Consider the following 24,444-nt stretch of genomic DNA (forward strand, 5'->3'; position numbering starts at 1 on the left):
GTATTGCAGGTGTTTAATGAATAATGGAGGTCTTTTGTTCCAAAATCTTTCTGAATTTGTAACATATTGACCACACAAAGTCCTGCAGCTTTTCTTAGGCAGGAGGGAGAGCTGCTGTGTCCATCTCTGTCACACTGTCCTGTTACATGGTGTATTTGGGGAAGGAACACTGTTCCTTTTGTCACCAGATGAACGATCCTAAACTCTGTTGGGGTTCCTGTTGGGTGAGTCTGTAATGAAAATCCCGGCTGTGCTGTGTTGGTTTTATGGTTGGCCATCATTCATGCCCTCAGTGTGGGTGTAAGGATGTTCCCTGTGCTTCAGTTCCTGCTTTTTTTGATTCAGGACCACTCCAAAAATACATCTTGGGTATGTAGCTGCTTCAGGTGATACCCAGGCTCCAGATCTGTTTCTTTGGGGCAGGATGGAGTCCTGGCTGCCTCTGGATTGATGTGCAATTTCCATATATAATTATTTCTCTTCATGTGTGTGTGCCTGTGTTTTGATTTCTCTGGTTCACTGAAACTTTGGCTGATTGTTCCTTACTCTACCAGCAGCATCCCAGGATCTTTGGGGTGGATCTCGCAGCAAATGTGCTGGACATGCAACATCCCTGATTCCCTGTTGGCTTGGTTTGTTCTGGGTTTCAATGCCAGGAACAACCTGCTGGTATTTTCCATCTGTGACACTTGTAGAGGAGCCACTCTCCTCCAGTAGGGCAACACAGAGACAGGGCTGGTGGTGCTTTGGTGGCAGTGAGGAGCTGAGTCAGGCTGTAATTAGCAGCCCTCTCTTTTCCCTTCAAGTCCAGAGCAGTTCTTTCTGTATTTACTTGGTTCTGCTTTATGGGGTTTAATTCAGTATGAAACAGTAGCTCACGCTGCCCAAGAGAAAAGTCCTGTATAAATGGGGTTTGTTGTGTGCCTGAGTGCCACAAGTGTTAGGCAAGTCCTCAGCCACCCCAGGAGGAGCTGCTTTGATGTTTGGGGATGCTGGTCTAGTCTTCATGTTCACAGCTGCAGGAATTTTAAAGATGAAACGGTGAGCTGAGAATCTGAGCCCCAGTGCAGATCTTTGCAGGGAATGTCTGTTGTTTTGTGGCTGCCTCTGTGCACCTACTCATGGAATCCCAGAAGAGTTGAAAGAGACCTTAAAGCCCATCCAGTCTCACCCCTGCCATGGGCAGGGACACTTTCCACTGTCCCAGGCTGCTCCAAGCCCCATCCAGCCTAGCCTGGACACTTCCAGGGATCCAGGGGCACCCTGTGCCAGGGCCTGCCCACCCTCCCAGAGAACAATTCCTTCCCAATATCCCATCCAGTCCTGCCCTCTGGCAGTGGGAACCCATTCCCTGTGTCCTGGCACTCCAGTTCCAGATGCAGGGTCCCTCTCCAGCTTCCCTCTGTCCCTTCAGGCCCTGGAAGGAGCTGTGAGGTCTCCACACAACCTTCTCTTGTCCAGGCTGAGCAGCCCCAGCTCTCCCAGCCTGGCTCCACAAGGGAGGTACTCCAGCCCCCTCAGCTACTTACTTGGTGGTCTCCTCTGGACTCTCTCCAGCAGCTCCAGGTCCCTCCTGTGCTGGTTCCCAGGGCTGGGGCAGCTCTGCAGGTGGGCTCTCACCTGAGCACAAGGGCACAGGGGCAGAATCCCCCCTCCCCTGCTGCCCACGCTGGGGCTCAGCCCAGGGCATAGTGGGGTTCTGGGTCCCAGCTCTCACCCCCAGCACCTCCAGGGCTGCTCCCAGATGCTTCCTTGCCAGCCTTTTGCATTACACTGCAATGCAACTCGGTAACCACAAGTGGAGCAGTCCATAAAAACCTTCCCAAGCTCCTGGATGAAACCATGGTATGGCTTAGAGCCGCAGACCTTGCCAGAAAATGCACCTGCTTGGGGCAGGGACTGGGCCAGCTGACCCCAGAAGTCCCTTGTAACGTCGGGCATCTGGACTTGGTGACACCAGGCTAACACTGGGAAAACACCCATGGCAAGAACCGTGGGTGACCTTAAATCCCTGTGAACCAAAGCTTGCAGGGAGTCAGTTTAAAACTGCAGTGGTGCCTTTTTTTTTTGCTGTGTGAAGAGACCTCGAGTGCCCTGGCCCCAGCTGTGCCAGCTGCCACCACAGCAGAGCCCAGCTGGGCTCTGCCTGTCCCTGCTCAGCCCCCAGTGTATTTGCAAAGAGAGGAGAAGGAGGAGGAGGTGTGCTAAACTGAGAACCAGGCGAGGCAAATGCGCTGACAGTTACAGAGAAACATGTTTTATTGGGAGCTTTCGGACAAAACCTGGATATTGCATGAAGTCTTTCCTGTCTCTCCTTTTTAGGGTGAAATATTGGTAGGTAAGATCAGTTTTGTACTTCCCTCCATTGCTGATGGCTCACACTTGGCCTCTTTTTGCCAGACCACCTCCAGCTGTGAGAACAGGGAATGTTGGACATTTAAGGAAATCACAACTTTAATTTATCTCTTGGCCTTAAAATAAAAAACTAGGTATTTCTGTTGTTTTAAACCAGCAAGAAGTAGTTATCTGCTAAGTTAATGAAGGTTCTGGTAAGCCTAAATGATATCCATGTTGATTCCTCTTGCTTTGTTATAATAGAGGATAATCATCCTCTGGTTTTCAGAGGTGTAACAGAGCATTTGTGGGGCTGAGGGTTTTTTTAAAGCATTCATCCCAATGGTAATGTTTGAGGGAAAAAAAAAAAAAGGTGAAAGGGAAGCAAAACTCGAGGGAGATGGAGACTGTAAGGGATCTTTATGGAATGCGAGTGATGAAACTGCTCCTGACTGGTCTGTTCACGTTGCTGGTCTCTGACCTCTGTGTCACATTGAGAAAGCAGAAGTGGAGTCAAACCACAGCCAAGGTGAGTTAGCCAGGGCTGGGAACTGAATCTCGACCTCAGGAGTGAGATGAATGAGATAGGGCACATGTCAGTTGTTCCTGCTGAGCTGGGGTGTGACCTGGCAGCGCTGTGACATTGTGGGACTGTGCCTCAGACAGGCCTGAGGTGCTGCTTCTGAATTCCTGTGGCTATCATAAATGATATCCAGGGTGTGAGAGTGAACTGGCTGAAGGCTCCCAGGAGCTCCCAGCCTTTATTGGCTGAGCTTGGCATGGATCTCTGGAAGGTCGCCTCATCAAGCGGCGTCACCCGGAGCTGCTTGTCCAGGGTCATTTGCCAGACTCTCTGCAGTGTGTCCACGTCTCCTTCCCTCTGAGGAGTGCAGAACTGGGCCCAGCACTTTAGGAATGGTGTCACCTGTGCTGAGTAGTAAAGGGTCACTCCTGTGATGTAGCCTGAGATACTGGTGGCTTTTTTTGCAGGGAGGGTGTTTCGCTGGCTGCTGGGAGCTTGCTGTCATCCAGACCCACAGGTCCTGCTTGGCAGAGCTATTGACAGTCTGTCAGCTCCCAGCCTGTGCTGGCTCCTGGCGTCACCTTCCCCCAGGTGAAGGAAGGACTCTGCCTTTCCTTTGTTTGAGCACCATGAGGCTCCTCCCTGCCCTTTGCTCCAGCCTTTTAGAGTTCATCCAAGTGGCAATGTGCCGCTCTGGTGTACTGGCCACTCACCCCAGTCACTGTGTCACCAGCCTGAGTGCTGAGGGCTCACTCTGCATTCTCCAGGTCTTTAAAAGAGGTTAAACGATTTTGGCTCTCATGTCAACCCATGGGAAGTGTCTGTCTGTCCTCCAGCTGGAGGCCACTGACCACTCCCTGCTGGGCCTGGCCATTTGGCCGCTTTTTCACCCACCTCCCTGCCCTCCTGGCTGGTCCATACTTTGCCAGCTCATCTGAGGGCGTGAGAAGAGCCAGTGTTGAAGGTCTTGCCAAAGCCAAGACAGACAACCTCCTCTGCACTCCCTTCATCCACTGAGTTTTTCATGCTAGGAGGAGGTCAGGCTGGTGAAGCAGGATTTTTTCCTTTCATACATCCATGCTGACTAGTCCTGGTCACCCTCTTGTCCTTCAGGTAACTGGGAATGGTTTCCAAAGTTCATCTAGCGTGGCCTCACAGTGACAGCAGCCAGCTCCCTCAGGCCTCGTGGATCCATCCCATCAGGTCCCATGGGATGAACTACCTCCAGCCTGCTGTCCCCATGCCTGATCCTCTTCCAGTGGGGATAAGTCTTTCCTTGTCTGCGTTTCCCCTTTGGCCCCAGGGGCCTGCAGTTCCCAAAGGCTGGCCTCACTGGCACCCTTCGCATCCCTTGCCAGATTCGCTTCCAGATGTGTTTTGGCTCTCTTAGCCCCATCCCTGCCCCATCAGTGTTCCCAGATTCCTCCTGGATCACCTGCCCCTGCCCTGCTCTTTGCACTTGGCTCTGCTCAGGAGCTCTGTGCTCCCTCCATGGGGGCCTCCTGCCCCCTCAGCTCAGTCCGCTCTGCCCTTCAGCCTGGAGGAGGTGTTCCTTTTTAACAGCCAGCTCTTTTGGGTCCCTTTTCTCTCTCAGCCCATGGGATTCTTCACACACCCGTGGATGATTCCAAAGTCTGTTCTCCTCAAGTCCAGGGCTGCGATGCAGCTTCTTCCCTCAGCTCCTTCCTTTGAGGGTTCTGAACTCCCTGGTCAGTGCAGCCAGAGGTGCCCAGACCTTCGCATCCCTGTTCTTGCCAGTCTGTAAGGATGAGATCCACTCCCATGGACAGGGACGCCTTCCACTATCCCAGGCTGCTCCAAGCCCTGTCCAGCCTGGCCTTGGACCCTTCCAGGGATTCAGGGGCAGCCACAGCTTCTGTGGACAATGGCCCATGGAACCGTGCAGGCCCTTGTGTGCCGGCGTGCCCACCTCGGTGTGTGGGTGCAGGTGGCTTTCCTGGCGTTTCTTTGGACATGCAGCCATGTGTGTGAGCTCCAGGGTGGCAGCAGAAATAGCACAGCTCCTGGCAAAACCCCGGGATATGTGAGAACCTCCCTCTCTTACTTGGATGGATGCAATATTTCTCTTGGATCGCTCAGCCCGGCTGTGGTGTCCGAATCGAGGCTGTGCGTGTAGCTTTGGGAAAATAAACGCTTTATTTCTGTCTGATATTCTCCCCTGCTCGCGTGTTTCCTAACGTATCCAATCTCTCCAGAAGGGCTGTGCTTCTCCCTCCTTCTCCTCTGCCTATTTATATCCACGGTGACGTTGCAGGAGTGTTTGCTTTGGAAGAAATCTCTCCATCTGAGCCAAACCGAAAGCAAACCTGCGGGAGAAAGCATTCCTTTCTTCTCCTCCTGGGGAGAAGGGAGACCTGGAGAGTCATAGGAAATTATCACCTGGGAAGGACAGGAAGCCTGGAAAGGTAAATGCCTTTTTCTGTTTGACTAATGCAGTGACATACACCCCCAAAACCCGTGAACTTCTCATTCCGGGGGGCGGAGGCGTGAAACTCTGCGGTGGTTTTTAGGCAGGAGCTGTGAAATGAGTTGCTGAAAGCCTCCAGGCTCAGGACAACGGCTCTTTAATAATCCAGCCAGACTTGTCTCATCAGCTGCTTGCATGCACAGCATCACAGCTCAGGGATCGCTGTCCCCCCTCATCAGATGATGCACAGGGACTTTTCCTTCTCCCCCCGCTCCCCAAATATTGTGGTTGCGCTGTGGAAGTGATTTCCTTACAGTAAAACTGAATTTCACCTCATCTGTAGCTTTCTAAGCCCCGCAGAGCCCTGGCTTTTCTATTATTATTGTGCTCGTTCTGAATCTAAAATAAGGGATTTGGATGATAGTTTTATAAAGGTTTAAACTGAATAGTCTGTATTGTGTTTGTAGGGTATTTTGCAAAATAAGGGCACTTACTTTTGGTTAAGGCCAGGTTTTCTGACATCTGGATCTGTATTTGCTACTTTTTGCTGCTTGTGGAGACACAGAAAGTAACACTCGAAGATTTTGAAGTGCTCAGTGTGAAGCTGAGCATGTTTGAACCCTGTTTTTTTGCAGAAGTGCCAATCCCGGAGCAAATTTAACAGTCCAGCATAAATAAAGAGCCAAGAAAGCAAGTCTGCCTCTCTAGAAAGTTGAAGTATTTACCTTCACCATTTTACTCCCTATTAGATATTTTTAACTCCTAACCAAACTGCATTTTTGTGACCTGTAATTGCAGGGGTAAAACCTCTGACAGTGATTTTTAGGAAACACAACAGACAGTGGAAGTTCTGTGGAAATGTTCTAGTTTGGAGCTCTTTGGTGTTGACGGGGGAGAAACGGAGCTATTCTCGCTCTAGGAAATCGTGGGTGCAGCACAATAGTACCCAAGTGAGGTCAGCCTTTTGGAGTAGCTACAGATCCTTAAAAAACAACAGGTTGTTTTTGTTTTTTTTTTTGATTGAGAGCATGGAAGGGATGATGGTGTCCCCAGTTTGAGATACACACCTACCCTGCTTAAGTCCTGTGGTATCAGCTCTGTGATAAGGATTGGGTGATCCACTGGGAATAACCAGGTGGCAGCAGGGAATCACGGAATCACAGATTTGGGTTTGGGTTGGAAGGACCTTAAAGCCCATCCAGTGCCACCCCTGCCATGGGCAGGGACACCTTCCACTGTCCCAGGCTGCTCCAAGCCCCAGTGTTCAACCTGGCCTTGGACACTGCCAGGGATCCAGGGGCAGCCACAGCTGCTCTGGGCACCCTGTGCCAGGGCCTGCCCACCCTCCCAGGGAACAATTCCTTCCCAATCTCCCATCCATCCCTGCCCTCTGGCAGTGGGAAGCCATTCCCTTGTCCTGTCCCTCCATCCCTTGTCCCAGGTCCCTTTCCAGCTCCCCTGGAGCCCCTTTAGGCCCTGTCAGGGGCTCTGAGCTCTCCCTGGAGCCTTCTCCTCTCCAGGTGAGCACCCCCAGCTCTCCCAGCCTGGCTCCAGAGCAGAGGGGCTCCAACCCTGGAGCATCTCCAAGGCCTCCTCTGGGCTCACTCCAGCAGCTCCCAGTCCTTCTGCTGTCAGTATCAAGCAGAGTGAGTCCCCTTCTCTGTGCTCCTGGAGAAGGGTTTTTGTTGTTTTGGGGTTTGAAAACACAAACATAATCTCTTGACGGGCGGCAAGAACAGAAATGCAAGTGCCAGCACAATAAATGCCATCCAAAATATACTTGATGAATGCCAGGGGAAAGGTATTTGGCCATGGCTTGATTTGGATGCTCCGTCTATGCTACAGCATAATATGTTTGTGTTGTAAATATCAGTTTACTTTAATAAGCATGTGACGAAGCCCAGGCAGAGCAGGTTGCCCAGAAGAAGCTGTGGCTGCCCCTGGATCCCTGGCAGTGTCCAAGGCCAGGTTGGAGGGGCTTGGAGAATAGTGGAAGGTGTCCCTGGCAGGGGTAGAATGAGAGTCCCTTTAGAGCCCCTTTTAATCCAAACCATTCCATGATTTTATGCCTTTTGTGGTCAAAGCTGCTGAGACTTGGCTTTGGTGGGAGCTGGGTGAAGTTCCTTCAGGTCTCTGTTCAAGTTCCTGGTTGGAATTGTAGTGAGAGACACAGAATTCAGGTGCTTGTAGAAAGGTGTCCCTGGAAGAAATATTTGTTGGGATTTCATTGAACGCTGATTTTTTTAGGGGACATATATGCCAGAAAGCAGAATTTTAATGGTCCTGGTAGTAGACCAGTCTGTTATTTTTCATGATTACACAGAGCTTATGCTTGAACATCTTTTAAGAATAAATTGGACTGGAGGTCAAGGTTATAAAAATAAAGTCTAGCAGGCCAAGTTTTTATTGCATTTTGATCATTGGTGGAGATAAAAGTACCGTTAGATTTTATCTGAGTGACACCAAAAGCAGCCTTTGCTTGTGGTTGTTGCTGCCTGTTCCCTCTTTTGTCGGATGAGATAAGGGGACTTATAAACACACTTCCCCTGTAAACCCTTTAAGCCTTTGGGATTAATGGCTCTGGCTTCCTGAGCATTCTTTCCAGCTCTTAATTAAGGTCATCCATAGAGCCCAGGTGAACTTGTGGCCAGGGAAGTCACAAGAAGTAGGATGAGAGTTGGAATGATGGAATTGCACGGCTCACCTGTGTGTAAAGCCCTGACACAAGATACTGGGAATATAACACCCTGCATCCTTCACAAACAGCTCTTTATCGCTCCTGTCGTGTTGTTCCCTTTGCCCTTGGGGCAGAGGAAGTGGATATTTGAGTATTAATCCACATCATGCTTTTTAATGAGAAAGGTATTGGGTAGGTGGGGATGTCAGGGCTGTTTAACGTGTGGGTATTGACTGCCAGCTCCGTAGGGAGAAGAGGGGAACTGGAGGCCGGGATGAACTGATAACGGGTGTTGTATCTTCAGACTCTTTGAGTGGAGTGTCTGTCAGGCTGGGTCTGCTGTCTGGCTGTGAGGGGAGTGCTCCTGGCAGGAACAGCAGGTGTAGGTCGGGTGTTTGGGATAACAAACAAACATCTTGCTCAAGAGCCCCAAGGAGTGGATTTCTCACTGCTTTGTGCTCGGTGTGGCTGTGTCGTGCAAACAAACACTCAGGATGTGGAGACAGGGTTGATTTATCTTTAACAGGAAAAAGCCCCCTCCACACCCACGTGCCCTGCTGTTGACCTTTAGCACCAAACACCATCCTATATTAACTCTTGCTTTGGTTTTGGGGTTGTGCTGCGTCTATTTTTGGTTGGTTGGGGTTTGTTGTTTTGAAATGTTTATTTTGCTTGATGTGTCTAAGGCCTTAAAGAAGCCAGAGCACCTGATAGTGCCAAACTGCTGGTGTACAAAGCAGCAGCCTTGTCCCAAGGTGTGGGGCAAACAGCAAACTCTTTTGATGGAAAAATCATTATAGTATTTGGTGAGGAAACAATCTGTAACGGAGGCCTTTGGGTTGAAATCTTGGGTTTAGAAGAGATAGAAGCAAATTAGAATTTTGAGGCGGTGACTTTTTTGACTGGAGGTTTTTAACACACCTGGGTGATGAGACTTCTGGGAGAGCAGAAGAAGTGGATCAGGGAATAGGAGTGGCACTTCCCAAGCTGCAGGTGGTATAGCTGGATGTGGGATGCAGTCACGTGGGAATGATACCCTGCTCTGTGAAAAATGTCCTTATTGTTGAGTGGGAGGTTGGAAAAGGGCATCTCCTTTCTATTTTCCTCTTCTCTTTAAAGCTTCACTCTTCCAGGCTCCAAAGGGACTTCAGTGGTGTTGAACTCTTGTTTTGATGTGGGTGTGTGATTCCACATGCCCTGGCTGGAATTGCCATTCCAGAGTGTTTTGCCCTGGAGAGGTGCTGGGTGTTCAGCTCTGCAGAGCCACCCCTGGGAAGGTCCATGTGTTTCTCCAAGGATCTAGAGGTCAACCAGGGCCTTGAACCAAAAAGAACAACAGGAGGCTGAGCACACCCCGCAGCCCTGGGAAGCACACATGATGAGCAGGGTGAGGATTTTATCCATTTAGATTAGATGAGAACTCCAGAAGCTGCTTGGACCACGAGTGGCTCAGTGAAGACACTTCACCATATCCTGGTGGACCTCCAGGGCTTTGGGATCGCAGTGCTGCTCCTTTTAGAGCTGCAGTGCGTGCACAAGGAATGTGTGTGATCCCTCAGAGCTGTCCCAGTGGATGCAGCCCCGTGTCCGGGGGTCTGTAGGGAGCGGGAGTGGGTTGGGAGTGCGTTGGGAGAGCCCTGGATCCGCTCAGCCGGACAGGGCAGCGCAGATTGCAAAACTGCTGCGAGGGCCAAGGACAACCACGTGTCCAAACACAGCAGCACGAGGTGTTTCTTAACTCTGAAGTGTTTCTTAACTGCTGAAGGAGGAGCAGGGGGAGTTTCCAACCGATTTTCCAGAGGATTCTGGTTTGCTGCCAGGGTTTAAAATACACCTTCGCTCTTGCAGACGTGCTCGAGCACATGATGCTGAAATTGGAGGACTTCTGCTCAGGGAACTCAGTTCAACTTGCAAGCAAGGCTGAGCTTTTTATAGGGAGAGAAGGAGAAGAGTGGTTTCCTGCGGACGTTGCTCTGTGAGTCACACGTTAGATGACACAGCATTCCTCCCGGGAAACTTAATTGCTGGAACTGATGAGCGCATCAGCGCTCGGGAATCTCCCTTTGTGTTAGCAAACACACCTGAGCACTTCACCTGGTGCTTCTGGAAGTTATTCTGATAATACTTCTGAGATTTTAAACTCAGCTGTTTCATGTTTTTCAGTTTCTCTCAGAACCCCATTAACATAAATACTTGTCATTTCAAAAGCAACTGTCCATTAACAGCCTTCCACATGAGAAGTTGCAATGGCTGTTAATGCTGTAACACAGATGAAATAATAATTATTATTTTATTACACGTGTAATAGTAGTTTCACATTACTTCCCTAAGTGTTTTAATGCAAACAAAGGTCAGTGTAGCTTTATAATGCTCCTGTAGCACATTTTTTTCCGATGTGTCAGCGACCAGGACAAGTTACTTGAATGGACAGACCAAAAAAAAAATGTTTTGGAGGTTTTTTAGGATACGTGAAGTGGATGTATGGATTTACATTGCTCATGTGAAGCCTTATGAGCACATCACACAGTGCTGTGCTGGCCCTGCTGAGGGACTCCGAGGGCTGTGTCCAGTTCTGGGTCCCCAGTCCAGGAAGGACTTGGAGGGGCTGGAGCAGGGCAGGGAACGGAGCTGGGGAAGGGGCTGGAGCCCCAGGAGCAGCTGAGGGAGCTGGGAAAGGGGCTCAGCCTGGAGAAAAGGAGGCTCAGGGGGAACCTTGTGGCTCTGCACAACTCCCTGACAGGAGGGGACAGCCAGGGGGGGTCGGGCTCTGCTGCCAGGGAACAGGGACAGGACAAGGGGAAAGGGCCTCAGGCTGGGCCAGGGGAGGCTCAGGTTGGACATGGGCAGGAACTTCTCCATGGAAAGGGTGCTCAGGCCTTGGCAGGGGCTGCCCAGGGAGGTTTGCAGTGCCCATGGCTGGAGGTGTCCAAGGAAGGGCTGGAGGTGGCACTGAGTGCTCTGGGCTGGGGACAAGGTGGGCATGGGGCACAGCTGGGACTCCATGGGCTGGGAGGGATTTTCCAGCCTCAGTGGTCCTGGGATTCTAAGCAGATTTTTCTTACTTGCCCAAAACTTTCATTCCCTCAGCGCTGGATTTCATCTGCTAATGCACAGTTCTTTTCTGATGGGTAGGGAAAAGGGGGGCTCAACATAATCTGACTGGTTTTGATGTTCAGGCAGATTTAAGCTGTCAAGGCAAGAAAGGCCCTTCCCCAGGCCTTTGGAAAGTGCCAGCGCATGCGTGTGGTGGTTGAATGATCGAGACGCATCAGCACTGGAGCTTGGTAGCAGCCCTTCCTCCTCAGTGCCAGCAGTCAACCTCAAATCTGTTTTTTCTGTCACATTGTTCATGTTCTGGTGGGAAAGAAGCAACATCTCTGTGTCCACCTCTGTTCTTCAGGTGTTTTTTGGGCAGTTGTCTCTCTCCTGTTGAAGCAGGATGGGGGAAGGTGGAGGTGAAACAGCAACAGCCACTGAACTGAGAGCAGTACTCTCAGATACTCAGTCCTATAGAAAGAAAATTATGTCATCGGTTCAGGCTGTCCTCTCTTTCAGCCCTTAGGCTAAATATGTCCTGGCTGGACTGTGTAGGAGAAAAAAAACCCCTCCTTTGCACGTTCTGTGGAAGAGTTCATTATGTTTCTTTTTATTTGTATCGGGCTTTACATGGTGTTACATTGTATCTGTCTGGACACATGCAGTATTTAAATGCACCATGGTTGAAAAGATGTTCCCGAATCTCACTATTAATTACCTGTAATACTTGTCCTACTGTCTTCTCTTCTCCCCTCTGGCCCCACCTGACTCGTGGGAAAACAGGGCTGGCTTTGTTACGTGCCTTGAGGTCACTGAACTCGCACAGGCCTGGATCATGTGGGAGAAAAATATCACCAAGATAAGATCTGCTGGAGTAACACAAGAGCATTTCTGTCAAATATGAACGCATTTATTGTCAGGAGGGAGTTAGTGAGTTGGCCTCTGGCCTCACCAGGTGACTTGTGCTGTCCTGAGAAGTGTGTGAGGGCCCAAAGTAGACAGGAGTGTCCTCAGCATAACAAGGAGTCCTTGGCCTGTGGCATCTTTTAATTAGGCTGTAGATTCCTTATATATATTCTCAGTGGGAGGGATTTACAGGATTCGTACCGATTGAATTACGTCTAAGAAACCTTTAGGTGGTGAGTTCCCATTTTCACTCCTGAATCTCTCCTGGAAAGCGGGGCCAGGTGGGGCAGATGACATCTGTTGAGTGTTACAGAGCTCAGTTATTAAAAGACTGCTGGAAAAAAGGGAGCTCACTGGTGCCTCATTCCATGTCTCCTCAGATTTTAAATAAAATGGGCTGAGATGGACTTGACCATGGGCCATTTTTAGGTGTCTGACCTTTGTGGAGGAGTTGATGGTGAGCACATTGTTCCACTGGATACTTGGCTGTCTCCATGTGTTAGGAGCAAGAACTGCTGGGCTGTGTTCAGGGGTGTGGATCTAATAAAAAACCCCAAAGCAGTTACTCCTTTAAAATACTTGTTTTCTGTATGTTAGGATGAGTGTGGAAGGATTTCTGTGTGCAGCTTCTGAAAATACTCTTTCTACCCCGTGCTTCTTTGATGTGGCTCTGCAGATTCCTCAGTATTCCTGGCAACAGGCTCATGGATGGAACAGGGATGGAGCTCAGAAAACTGGATGCTGCTATTTGTTACTGCTGTTGCCTGTTTTTCAGTTTCCATATTATTTCATCTGTGGAGTGGAAGCAGGCTGCTTCCTACGCCTCTGACTTCACTCCTGGACAGTGTCTCTGTTGGATCCAGCAGCCAGTGGACTCGGGAGAGTCCTTGCTCTGCTGGAAGGCGCTGCCGGCGCTGCTCATCCCATCAGTCTTCCCAACATGTGGCTCAGCCTGCTTTGTGTTGTGGTTTTGTACTGAATTACAGCAACTCCCCGCTGTCCCAAGGCAGCGGCCAGCAGACATCCTCTGCTCCCTCTCACCTGGGGTGCTTCCACCAGCCTTTCCCACTGGATCCACGGGCAGGAGGTCGTTTGCTTCCAGTCCTTGCTGTGTCCTTTGGGATAGAGGCTGGATGCCAGCCCTCGGGGGCCACTGATGCTGTCTGGCCAGGGACTCTGCTGCTGGTGGCAGCAGTGGGATGGTGCCAAAAAATTCATGGAAAGCTTGGGGAATTGGTTGTTTTGCTTCGTGTTAGTGTGGTAGAACACGACTTTCCTTTATGGTGAAGGTTTGTTTTTTTTTTTTTTCTTTGTAGGGTAGGACTTAACATCTGGTACTCATCTATGTTGGAAAAAAGGAATCCTTCCTCCCCGCAGTGACTTTTTCAGCTTTCAAAAGTGACACTTTAATGAAAGCGTTCCATGCATGTAGTAGTAGGAATCGCCAGACTGAATTTATGTGATGAACCCATTTCTTTTCGGTGCTGTTTGCCGGTAGAGCAGCACCTCTGGGAACTGTTGCACCTCCCGCGGCCGGGCTGGCACTCCCGGCCTCCTCCTCCTTCTCCTCCTCCTGCCGCTGCTGTTCCTCCCGTCGCGGGCGCTCCGTCCCCTCCTCTCCCGGCGCTGACGCACTGGCGCACCCGGGGAAGGAGCGGCGGGAGCGCTGTCGCTCCATCCCCGCTGGATCTCCGCTCACCTCTCCCCGTTTCCCTCCGCAGACCGCTTCCCGCGGGGCTGGCGAGCAGCTGGGAGAGGAGCAGCTGGGAGAGGAGCGCTGACGAAGCCCAGCCCGGGGGAAGTTGAAAGGCAACTTTGAAGGCGAAGGAAGTCGGGGCCGGCGAAGGAGGCGCGGGCGCGCTCCGCGCTCCGGGAGTGGCCGCGCCGCCGCCGTGTCCCCGTCCTGCTGCCGGGAGCGGCGCGTCTGGCGGCACTGCGGGAGGAAAAAACGCGGTATCTGCTGCTGTCTACCGCCTGACTTCCAGGGGTGAGTGGCTCTCCTCTCCGGATGGTCCCGTTTAAATGTAAAGGCGTGTTTGGCTGCTGCTGGAGGGCCGGGGGCTGCGTTTGGGGGGCGACAGAGGGACTCGGATACAGTCCGATCTACATCACGGCTCTGGGGAGTTGGTTGTCTTTTTGGTTGGGTGACTTTTTTGAAAGCGGCACTTAAACTTGTGGTTACTTTGTTGTTGCCGCTTGGTTTTAATCTTAGTTTTTAGTTTAGCTCGGGGTCTTTTTTACTAGAAACCATCCAAGCTGCCAGCACGTGGGACAGCAGTGACCGGCCCCTGGCTTGTCCTCCAGATTGTGTCAGGGGTGTGTTTCCATCAGGCGGCTTCATCTCCTGCTGGAGCATGGAATGTCCCTGGGCTTTTTGAGTTTGGAGGTTTGTTTGCAGCACACCTGCAGGAGATAGAACTAGAGTTACGCAGCGTGGCAGCGGCGTTGCCTGCACAAGCTTAAAGCCAGGGACAATCTGCCATCCCCGTGCCCACAGCGGGCAGCTCTCCCCATGCCTGACCTCCCCGCTGACTGCTGCCAGATATCCCCAAGGCAGTTGCTTGCAGTGTTTGTATGAAAGAGCAGGAGCAAGAAGGTGTTCTAGACTTTCTGTGAGGTGGCAGAGTGGCTGTGCCTGGGCAGTGCCGTGTGCCCGTGCCTGCTCCGTTTGTGTCACAGTGTCATTGCTGCCCCACAGCGTGTGTTTGTGCAGCAGGGTGGCCCTGGGTGTGGAGAACAGTCTGTGAGTCACAGGGAGGGCACAGAAATCCTCTCGGAAGGTTGTGGGCACTGCAGCAGGGGGAACAGAACTTTATCCATGAACTGTTGCGGAGTCTTTCCAGGGGCTGTGATCCTATTTGTGCGTTTTGGGCACAGCCGCCTTTTCTTATCCTAAACCTCTTTGGAACTCAATGCTTTAATCTGGAAGCTTTCTAATAGATTTAGAGAGATGAGTCAAGGGGTGGTTTGTTTTTGTTTTTTTGGTTTTTTTTTTTTTTTCACTTGACTTCTGGGGAAGAAAATAAACCAAACTGCCTGCAGTAGCTCATCTGTCTGTATTTTTTATACATATATTTGTGTATATGCTCACACAAGTGTACACACGCAGAAGAGCTACTCCAGGTGTTGGGTTTTAGGCCATGTGTGTATAGATGGGCACGTGTGTCAGTATAAAAAATGTGTTTTTATAGCAGGATGGTGTGAGCAGGCTGAGAGGAGCATGAATTCCTTCTTCCTGCTCTGTCAAGTAATACCCTGCCTACTTCATTTGCCTGTTGATTTGGTTATGCAGACAAAGGCAGGAAAACAGACCACAACAAAACCACTGTTATCTAATCTGCTTACAGCACTGTCAAGTAAATCATTAACCCACAGGCCCTGTGCCTGTAAAAGCTGCTAAAGAGGTTTCCTGCCCCTGAAATTCCCATTTTCCAGAAGGTAAGAAGTGAAATTACTTGCAGATCTTGGTTTCACACGTGGGTGTTTGCTGCTGCCGTGATTTCTGTGCCTGTTAACCGAGTGCTGTAGTCCGATTAATGATGGGAGAGGACCCGCTCTCCCTGCGGTCTTTTTCCTAAGAAAACAGCTCCAGCTAGGGCAGAGGGGAAACACAGCATTTACTTACTTGTAAACACTGTCATTCATTAATGAAATGTAATTTCACATGGGTTTATTGCTGATGGAGTGTTTTGCTCAGCAGCTTAGTTTCCTGGCATCCTATGATTCAAATCCGTTTGAGCTGGGAAGATTTGCTGTGGGTCTTGCTGTGCTTAATTCCACTCCAGACTTCTGTTTTGGTTGACTTTTGTTTCTGTAGGCATGTAAGAAATGGGTTTCTCTGAAGCATTTAATACTTAGAGTCTGTACAGTCCTGTCTGCATTTGCTTTACGTTTTGATTGATCGTCTTGGCAGTGAAGCTGTTTTGTGTGAGTAACTTAAGGCATGGAAAATCTGTAGCACATGGACAACAGCAGAAGTAGCTTCATTTTGTGATGTTTGCAGCCATTGCCTGAGCAAAAGAAAAAGGGCTGAAGAAGGACTTAAGCTGTTCTAGTTGCCCATATCCAAGAGCATGACTCAAAACTTCCAGCTAAACTCCTCTAAGCTCCCTGAGTCGCTGTTGGAGTTGTGCCTTTGCCCCCCTAAGCTGGGTCCGTTTTAAGTGCCAAACTCTCAGCCTGACTGTCTTCTGCCAAAGGTCTGCCTGGTCCTACCAGGGGATTTTCAGGCATCTCCAGGGAGAAAATGGGTCCAAACAAAGCCTTGAAGGGCACAGCTCAGAAAGCTGGAGCTCACTTTCAGTGATATCCTATGCCCGAAGTGCTGTGTGCCGTTTGGCACGGCTCAGTGCCCCGCACAGTCTGTGCTCTGCGTGCCCGGCCTTCCAGCTGCCTGGGAAAGCTCCAAACTGCTCCTGCTGCTCAGGAAAGTGTCCTTTTTGCTTGGTTAACTTTACAGCCTGGCTGCACATTAGCTTTTTAAAGCTGAGCTTTTTAAAGCTGCTCTCCCACGTGAGGAGAGATTTCGGGGGTTGCTGTGTGTCTGGGTTACACCTGACACCAAGTGCCTGAGGGAGGAGGTATCCAAACCTGGAGGAGAAGGTGACTCCAGACCTTTCCCCAGGAGGTGTGAGCTTGTGAAAGGAGGTCTCTGTACTGGGGACACTCCAGCAAGCGCTCATAAGTGCTGTGTCAGGTGATGATCTGCCTTGGAGAGGGCAGGGTGCTCCCTCCTCCCTGTCCTGGGTGAGCCTGCTGCAGGAGCAGATCCATGCTCTGGATCCTTGCTGGAGCCTCTTTCCTCTGAGTTCTAGGGACAAGAGGTGCTGATTGTGATCTCAACCAGTTCAGGTGAGCCACAGTCCATCGGGTAACCAGGTTACCACACTGTGCAGTTGGAGCTGTTGTGGCCACGAGGGACGAGGAGGAGGAGCACACCTTGGGAGTGTCTCTGCTGCACCTCCTGCTCTCGCCTCTGGCCTGAGGATGGTTTTTTTGCAAGGAAAATTGCCCCGATGGAGCACTCTGTTGCCTCCAGTTGCTTTCTGCAGCTGTCTGCATGGTAAGGAGGTGGGGGAAGTGGCTCTGGTTAAAAATAGAAAGGCGGATTAGGGGATGTGAGGTACGGTTTCAGCATCCAGCCGGGCTGCTCTCACAACTCGCTGCTGCCACCGAAAGGGGAAGGGCTTGCTCGTGCTTCATGCCTGCAGAAAACCAGCAAAAGAGCAGGTTTTCCGCCGTGGAATCAGCCAGGCACGGGAGAGGAGGGAGGGGATGCCTCTGAGGAAAGCTTGTTGAGCTCTGCTGGCACAGGTGACATGAGTCCACGTGTGCAGGGATGGGAATTCAGGTGAAGGCTCCCATTGGAAAGGTTGAGTTTAAGCTTCCAGCTGCAGCCGAGCTCATCTGGGTTAGTCTGCCCAAGTTAAAGACAAAGAGTTAAGGAGAATTACTCTGCTCTTTGAATTGTTCTCATTCTGCTGTTTTATGTGGAGAGTTATGTGGGGAATAAAAAGCAAAACCAGTAAGTACTGGGGGTGTGATTTCACTGAATGTGAATGTGTAGTATGACACTCGCAGAAGAGACTTTATTTTGCAATAAGTGTGTGAAGTGTCAGGAGAAAGAGTCAACAGACAAGCCAAGGGTAAATAACTTGTCCTTCGGAAACCGTGGACTTTTAAAATGTTGCTTTTAGGAGATGGTCACTGTACGGTGTTTTCTCACCAACCTTCAGTGTTTATCACTGTTCCTTGTAGTTATCACTGGTCTTTTTGATACATTTTCTGTTGTCTTTCCTAAAACAACAGAATTCCTAAAATCCAGCAAGGAGAACCATTATTTTCTTTGCTGAAAGGTTTATTTCCTGCTGCCTTTTTTTTTTTTTTTTCTACTTCGGTTTTGGTGTTTTAAGTTTATTTTTATTTGCTTTCTTTAATTTTTTTAACTCTTTACCAGCCTTTAGAACAGTTTGAGTTCTCCTGCTGCGCCTTGGTTCAGCTTCTGTTGTAGCACTCCCAGCCACACACTGATAAACAGTGACCCATCCTGTACAGTGTTGAGAAAGAAATATCCATCCAGGATAGATCCTAAAACCCAGGATGCATCCTGTACCAAGCATTTCCTGCAAAGGATACAGTGAAGGGACTACAGCAGTTATTCATCACAGCTAAAGAAATGTTTATCTAATACTTAGTTCAGAAAACCTGTCCCATTTCCTGGGCAAATACTTGAAGACAAACAGCATTTATTCTTTTTGAGAAGCTGTGAATACAAGGTGGAATGCAGTATCAAGTCAGATTTTACCTTTACCTGGAATTGTTCTACCTTCTAAAAGTGAATGTAAAAATTGAAGTTGGGCTTCTACCTCTGAAAAAGAATCCTGAAGACAAGCAGGTATTTTTACTCAGTTAAGTTTCATAACACTTCAGCATGATTTCTCACGAATTACTGAGCTGCTTTTCATAACTAGGAGTAAAAATTCATTGGTCTCAGTGACAGATTTAATACTGTTTTCTTGTAAACTTAAAAGATCACTTCAGCAGTCAAGCAGGTTTTGCACCACTAAGAATATGGACGGTGTCATACTTGATTTATTTTTTAAAACAATGAAGCTGAACACATTTGACTCCAATTTATTTGCACTGGAGAAGCTGCTGCTTTGGGGTTGTTGGGTTTTAAGCATCAAGGGTGAGAAAGATTTAGTTGGAAGACCACCAGCAAGTGAGCTTTGGTGTAACGTTGATTTCAGTTTCTTCATCTTCCCAGCTTTCTGGGTTTTTTCCATATTATTTCTAACTCCTTTGGTGTTTTGAAATTTTCTCTTTTAATCTCAGTCACCTGCTTTGCTCTGGGGACACTGGTTTGTCTGTTCTAAACCAGTCACACCCCACCTAAATCCTGCCATTGTTCAGCTCTCTTAGCGTGTTTGGATGTTGTACTGAGGTTAAAGTAACAAAGAACAGCCCCAGAAACCAGCACAGGCTGAGGGAGACCTGCTGGAGCAGTTCTGCAGGGAGGGACCTGGGGGACACCGAGCTGTCCCTGGGGCAGCAGAGTGTCCTGGGGATCCTGGGGGACACCGAGCTGTCCCTGGGGCAGCAGAGTGTCCTGGGGGTCCTGGGGGACACCGAGCTGTCCCTGGGGCAGCAGAGTGTCCTGGGGGTCCTGGGGGACACCGAGCTGTGCCTGGGGCAGCAGAGTGTCCTGGGGGTCCTGGGGGACACCGAGCTGTCCCTGGGGCAGCAGAGTGTCCTGGGGGTCCTGGGGGACACCGAGCTGTCCCTGGGGCAGCAGAGTGTCCTGGGGGTCCTAGGGGACACCGAGCTGTCCCTGGGGCAGCAGAGTGTCCTGGGGGTCCTGGGGGACACCGAGCTGTCCCTGGGGCAGCAGAGTGTCCTGGGGCCAAGGAGGCCAAGGGGACGCTGGGGGCAGCAGGAGGAGCACTGGCAGCAGGGCAGGGAGCGATGGTGCCCCTGTGGCCAGCCCCGGAGGCACCTCTGGAGCGCTGTGTCCAGCTCGGGCTCCTCAGCACAGCGGGGCCAGGGAGCTCCTGGAGCGGGGCCAGCGGAGGCTGCGCAGCCGAGGAAGGGCCCGGAGCATGCGGGTGCCCGGGAAAGGCTGAGGGAGCTGGGGCTGTTCAGCCTGGAGAGGAGCCCCAGGCGAGAGGGGCCCTGAGCCCTGGGTGTCCCTGTGTGCAGGGAGGGCTCCCAGCAGGGCCCAGGCTCTGCCGCGGGGGCCCGGCAATGGCACCGCAGCCACGGGCAGGGCCTGAGCCCAGCGATTGCCCCGGCACGGGAGGCACAGCTTCTTCCCTGGGCGCTGCCCGGCCCTGAGCACATTGTCCACACGGCCTGGGGGGGCTCCTCCCTGCGGCTGCTGCAGAGCTGTGTGCGCACAGTGCTGTGCCCTGGGCTCTGGGATGGCCCTGCTGGAGCACGGAGGGGGCACCGGGTGCCCGCTGGGCTCCCTTCAGCCTCATCCCGGGATCCTGTGATCTGACCTGGGCAAACCTTGAGAAAGTGTAGTTTGTGTTAATATAGTTGCAGAGAGGGAGTTGACAGATGTTTCAGGTGATGAGGGGATCTCTCGTTCTGGTGAAGTTATGAAAAGTGATATTGCATAAGCTAAATAAGAAATGAAAGCAACTTTCTGTTATGTTTGGCTTCACAGATCTCCTTGCAGCTTCCAGAAACAGAAGTGGTGCAACTGTTTCCTGGGAACAGGATTTTAGATGAGGGAAGAAATCCTTCTGGGGAGCTGAGAGTGAGCCCTCATAGCCCAGAACAGTTTGCCTCTGGTTCAATTTCTGAGCTGCTAAATTTACATCAGCGCCTCTCTCCCAAACCATATGTATTTTAAATGATAACAGTATAACTGTTCAGCAGAGGGACCATTTACAAACATTTTTCCCTCTGTGTGGTGCCCTGGCATTTATCAAATGTGAAGGGAAAGGTGAGAAAATAAAGGATCTGGTAATTCTGGGTTACTTAAGCTAAGAGCACTGGTTACTGTTTCGGATTTATCTGGGAGAAAAGTGACCCAGGCTCAGACTTTTGTTGATGTTTAATGTTGTGTAACGTTCTTCCCGGGCATAATTGAGCCATCAGTGCAGGAGTGATCCTGTTGGAGTGGTTTATTGTCAGTGATTACAGATCCTTCTGTGGATTTCGTTTCATTGCCGCCTGAGCTCATTGATGAACAGGGTCATCATTTATTTACAGTTTTTGGGATCCTTTCACACTGATTCTCCTCCTTTTGGGCAGAGAGGAGGATGAGGAGACACCACAAAGCTGTCTAAAATACTCTGCCCTCTCCTTCTGATGCTGGTTTGGCATTTCCTTGATTTTAGCAGCCTATTCACTTTCTCTTAATCCTGGTGATTTTTCATCTGGATTGGACTGGAAAGAGGGCTGGGAGCAGCCTCACAGGATGGAGGGAAGGGGAGAAGGAAGAACAGACTCTACTGAGTTGGAAAGGAAAATAAGGAAGAAAAAAGCCGAAGAGCACAAACACTCCAGATGGTTCTTGTCTAGGTCTCAGTTTGAGATGAATGCTCCTGATTTTTTGTTGTTGTTTTCCTGATTTTGTGAGATTCCTGCATAATACAACTTGCCTCCGTGCTCTGCCATGCAGAACTTTGAGGCAGGGAGGGAGATCTGTCTAAAAAGTACCTTTGAAAACGGGTGAGCAGAAGCTGCGAGGAGCAGCTGTGGCTGCCCCTGGATCCCTGGCAGTGTCCAAGGCTAGGTTGGAGCAGCCTGGGACAGTGGAAGGTGTCCCTGCCCATGGCAGGGGTGGAACTGCATGGACTTTAAGGTCCCTTCCCACCCAAACTGTTCTGGGATTCTGTGAAGTGATTTTATGCTCAGAAATAACTTTGGGCATGAAGATGACTTTCATTTCTTTTGAACCTCTGAATAATCAGAGGAGGAGTCATCCACAAGCTGAGTGTTAAGGCCACCTTGGCAATTTCTGGATCTTCGGCAGGGACCTGTTGATCTTTGCAGTCCTGTAAGGTGGGGAAGAGCAGTGTGACGTCCCTCAAAGACCTGAGCACCACTGGCTTGGAGCTTTGCATGTCCTGTCCTAGAGAATTCACTTAGACAGCTGAGCACAGTCTTCATACTGAGCTCATCCATCTGGCTGCAAGGTCACCTCAAGTCCCCTTTGTGAATATAGAGTAGTAAAAAGGTAGTCCAAAAGTACTTTAGGCCACATTTTCACAGTGGGAAGTGGTTTTCAGCTACCTACAGAGTTGTCATGACTGAACTTGGACGTTGTTGTCTGCCACTAGCTGTCTGAAAGCTGCTGCGCCTTTTAAATCAAATTGTGCAAACACAAAAAAGGCAAGATGTTGTGTATTGTAAACAGCAGTGTTATTTGTCAGTCAACTGCCTGAAATAAAAAAATCTTAGGAAAAAGGAGATGGCAGTGATTGGGGGCAAGTTTTCCATAAGTAGCTATTACTCTTCCCTAGAGAAATTTGCCAAAGCAGCACTTGTAACTGGTAACACTTGAAATTGTAAAGACATTGTGTTTGTGTGGCAAAGCTCTGGAAAACAGATACAGCAGTAAATTTCAAAGTTGCAGTTCATAACTACTGTCGTGGCCCCAGGCAGGGGAAATCAGACAGAAAGGATCATTTTGGTCATTCTGGCTGAATTCCCGGTGAGAGTCCCTATGGGTGGGCAGGCCCTGGCACAGGGTGCCCAGCACAGCTGTGGCTGCCCCTGGATCCCTGGCAGTGCCCAAGGCCAGGCTGGACAGGGCTTGGAGCAGCCTGGGATAGTGGAAGGTGTCCCTGTCCATGGCAGGACAGGTTTTATCAATTCCAGACCATTCTGGGGTTCTGTGCTGTGGCATCCCGTTCCAAGTGCTGTGTTTGGTGGAGGCCCACACCAAAATCATCTGATGATTGTCTTGAGGCTTGATTCTGCCTTTCACCCATCTGGCCTGACTAAATAATACATGTACTAAAGTGGTTTCTGCTATTTTTAGGCAGTGCAGGTCACAAAGGCGAATATAGATGCAGCATTTCTTAATATCAAACTCCCTTGGCTGCTGACTGACCCCAAATTCTGTGCCCTCCATTATGGGACACAGGTCCCTGTGTCCTCAATGATTTATGCAGCATCTACAATAACAGGGCCTGTTGCTTTCGGATGTGTGTGCATTCATATTTTATGTCTTTGCCTGCCCTTCATGTTTTATTTAATGGAAAGTGTAAGGAAATTGGTTACTTGGCAAAAAATGGCTTTTAGTGGGCGAAGGAGCTCCAGGTTTCCTGAATTTCGGGCTGGTGCTGTGTCTGCTCTGCTCCCCAGGGGCTATTCCACTGCTTTTCAAGAGCTTTCTGAATATTGATCCTTACTCCTCCAGAAAGGAAGGAGAGCCTGCAGCCTTGCTGAGGGCAACCTGTCTCCTGCCCTCCTCCCTTGGGGCAAGAAATCCCCAAACCAGATAGGAGCATGGTCTCCTTGTGCTGTCCAAGAGCTGCTGGCTTTTCATTAAATCTGAATTTACATGGTGCCATATGTGGCATGTCTTACATTTCAGACTGATCCAGACCAGCACAAGTTTGTCTCAGGATCAGATAAATTCCAGTCCTTGCATTGTTTCACTGCTGATGTGAAGTCAAACCTAGAATCAGGCCCTTGTTGTGGTGCCACACTGGGTGAGCTGCATATTTCATCAGGATATCTGCCACTGTACTTCTTGAAATATTTGTGAATTTAGGTTATTTTCAGACCCAGTGAAAAGCTTTTGCAGTGCCTGAGGACAGAAAATAATATAATTTTAAAAGAGAATCTTGTGTGTATTTATATCCTGTGCTATATCTAGTAGCTCCACCCTTACCTCTAAAAACCACACAAACAAAAAGACCTGCACAACCCCCAGACTCCAACTTCTGCGACTGTTTAATGTCTTTTGGTGTGAACACTCGCAGTAGTTGATCTTGTTTCCAGAATACCACTTGTATTTTTCCCACCAGTAGTCATTTCAGCAGCTCTTGTTTTGCTTGCAGGAGGAGCTCTGGCATTCCTGGAGGACTCATAATGAATTTTCATTACTTTCTACATGGAAGATTTTTTATTTTTTTAATAACCTCTTATTAAAATTCTGTATTTTATCAGGTTTAGAAGGTCTTGAAGATTTATCTAAAAGTTGCATGTCAGAGCACAGCTCAAGGGCAGTCCTGTAGAGCAAGTCTGATTGTGGGCTGGGTGAGTAAGGCAGCAGCTGTGGCGAGGTGGCCCTTATTTATTTTGTACTCCTAAAATATTCTGGTTGCTGATGTGTTCAGGTGGGCTGTATGCATTTTTTGGGCCTGGAGGGAGTGCTGGGGAGTCACAGAGCCTGTCGTGAGGTGCCTGCATGGACCTTTTCCCTGCTCTCAAGGGCTCCTTGTCAGATCCCACAATCCCAGTGTGGTTCCTATGAGATCCTCTCATCCCAAGCCTTGCCATGGGCAGGGACAGCTTTCACTATCCCAGCTCGCTGCACCCAGTGCCTCCACACCCTCACAGGGAACAACCCCATCCCACTATCCAGTCTAAGCCCCCAGAAGAATTTCTGCAGTACCAGAACATCTCACCTCACCCCTCCTGACTGAAGGAGCTCTTCCACATCAGAAGCAGCAGCAGAATTGTCATTCCCCTTTTTTGTTTGCTTACTCACACACAGCAGGGATATTGGATGCTGCTGGACATCCCATTGGAATGTGTCTCCTGAGTCCTTACCTATGGGAGGGGTTTATTCCGAGCAAGCTCTTGTGTGGCTGTGCTGCAGGGAGATGGAAAGGAGCATCACACTCTTCTGCATAGCTGCTGCTTCATTTTCTACTTGGCCATTCCCCTTTTATCTTCAGCCTCAGCAGCTTTTTCCAATACTCTTGCAATCTCCCATCCTTCCCCAGCAGTCACAGAGTCATGGATCTCCTGATCCATCTGGGAGAGGAGATAGGTCAAAGTGGGGCTATTTTCAGGCAGCACCTCATTGGCATCCCTGCCTTGCTCTCCTTAATACCTTGCTAATCTGAG

At 49.9% G+C, this 24,444-nt stretch overlaps 1 protein-coding gene across 5 annotated transcripts in view; it reads left to right on the top strand.

Moving 5' to 3' along the window:
* Positions 1-24,444, top strand: part of SGMS1 (sphingomyelin synthase 1) — an 88,638-nt gene that overhangs the window by 40,061 nt on the left and 24,133 nt on the right. For 2 of the 5 annotated variants that reach the window (XM_040071184.2, XM_040071185.2), the window contains one exon: positions 13,626-13,891. The gene's annotated coding sequence lies outside the window, so the exon portion shown is untranslated. Of the gene's footprint in view, positions 1-4,983; positions 5,284-13,625; positions 13,892-16,875; positions 16,967-24,444 lie in introns of those variants that run through there. The other 3 variants (XM_040071182.2, XM_040071186.2, XM_040071187.2) reach the window with 3 other exon arrangements.

The sequence above is a fragment of the Hirundo rustica genome, chromosome 8 (genome assembly GCF_015227805.2).
Source record: "Hirundo rustica isolate bHirRus1 chromosome 8, bHirRus1.pri.v3, whole genome shotgun sequence".
NCBI classification, from domain to species: Eukaryota; Metazoa; Chordata; class Aves; order Passeriformes; family Hirundinidae; genus Hirundo; species Hirundo rustica.